This window comes from Gekko japonicus, unplaced genomic scaffold (genome assembly GCF_001447785.1).
Source record: "Gekko japonicus isolate JY-2015 unplaced genomic scaffold, Gekko_japonicus_V1.1 scaffold22, whole genome shotgun sequence".
In the NCBI taxonomy this organism is placed as follows: Eukaryota; Metazoa; Chordata; class Lepidosauria; order Squamata; family Gekkonidae; genus Gekko; species Gekko japonicus.
This window is the reverse complement of record NW_015175971.1, coordinates 2,532,381-2,533,393: the sequence shown is the minus strand read 5'-3', so window position 1 is coordinate 2,533,393 and position 1,013 is coordinate 2,532,381. Positions and strand designations below refer to the sequence as shown.

The 1,013-nt window shown below is 46.6% G+C and overlaps 1 protein-coding gene across 1 annotated transcript in view; it reads left to right on the top strand.

The window, feature by feature from the left end:
- The window catches only part of KCNH5 (potassium channel, voltage gated eag related subfamily H, member 5), a 353,468-nt gene that overhangs the window by 267,159 nt on the left and 85,296 nt on the right, over window positions 1-1,013 (top strand). The window lies entirely within an intron of this gene.

Here is a 1,013-nt window from a genome sequence, read left to right as displayed (position 1 = left end):
TCTTCTTCTTCTTCTTCTTCTTCTTCTTCTTCTTCTTCTTCTTCTTCTTCTTCTTCTTCTTCTTCTTCTTCTTCTTCTTCTTCTTCTTCTTCTTCTTCTGACCCCTGCTCAGAGGTATAATACAGAAAGACAGAGTACTCTCTGTGTCAATAAATGTTGGTTTTCAGGTCCACTCTATAGATGATGAGTTTGAAATATATCGATGTTTAACTCTAAGAATTGTTTAGAGATGTTTAGCTCTAAGAATTGCTGTATCAAACCATCAAGTTTCTGGAAATTCCTAGAGCTACCAGACATCACTTCCAGGCTTTCCCTGGAAGTGATGTAGCAGCACACATGACAGTGGGTTGTTGTTGTTTTTTAATTCTCCCACTGCTGTGAGCTCTGTGGCTTCCTCTTGGTTCCAACGTCAGTGCTCCTGGGGAGTTTTCTGAGCAGTCAGGCCTGCACTAAATCTCCCGGAGACCTGACCTCCCCCGCTTTTGCTGGTGCTGACATTTGGAGGGAGCAATTGTGTCTGTGCATTTGGATCTCAGTACAGAAGAAACCAGGCAGTGGCAGTGACAAAGAGGAAAAACGCAACCATCCTTTTCAGTAGTAATGGTGGCCGGTGGGTACCTGGCAACCATAGGGTAGGGAGTGTAGGCGCTGTCACACACACTAAATAAGGTGCTTTCCATCCACTTGCAATGCACTTTGCCGTTGGATTTGGCTGTGTGAAAATGTCAAAATCCACTTGTAAACAGTCACTGAAGAGGACTGAAACTGCATTATTTAGCATGTGTGAAAGCGCCACTGGCAGGAGCTTTCCTGTCCTTCATTTGTGTGTCCTCTTCTGTCGATTTCCTCCTCCCTCTGCTTCCTTTGTGCCATTTCAAAAAGCACAGAGCAGTGGGGAGAAAAGGTCTGGCTTGGTGGAAGTGGGATTTGGCATGAAACCTCCCTCCCTCCCTCCCTCCCTCCCTTCCTCCCTTCCTTCTTCCCTCCCTCCCTGCCTCCCTCCCTGCCTGCCT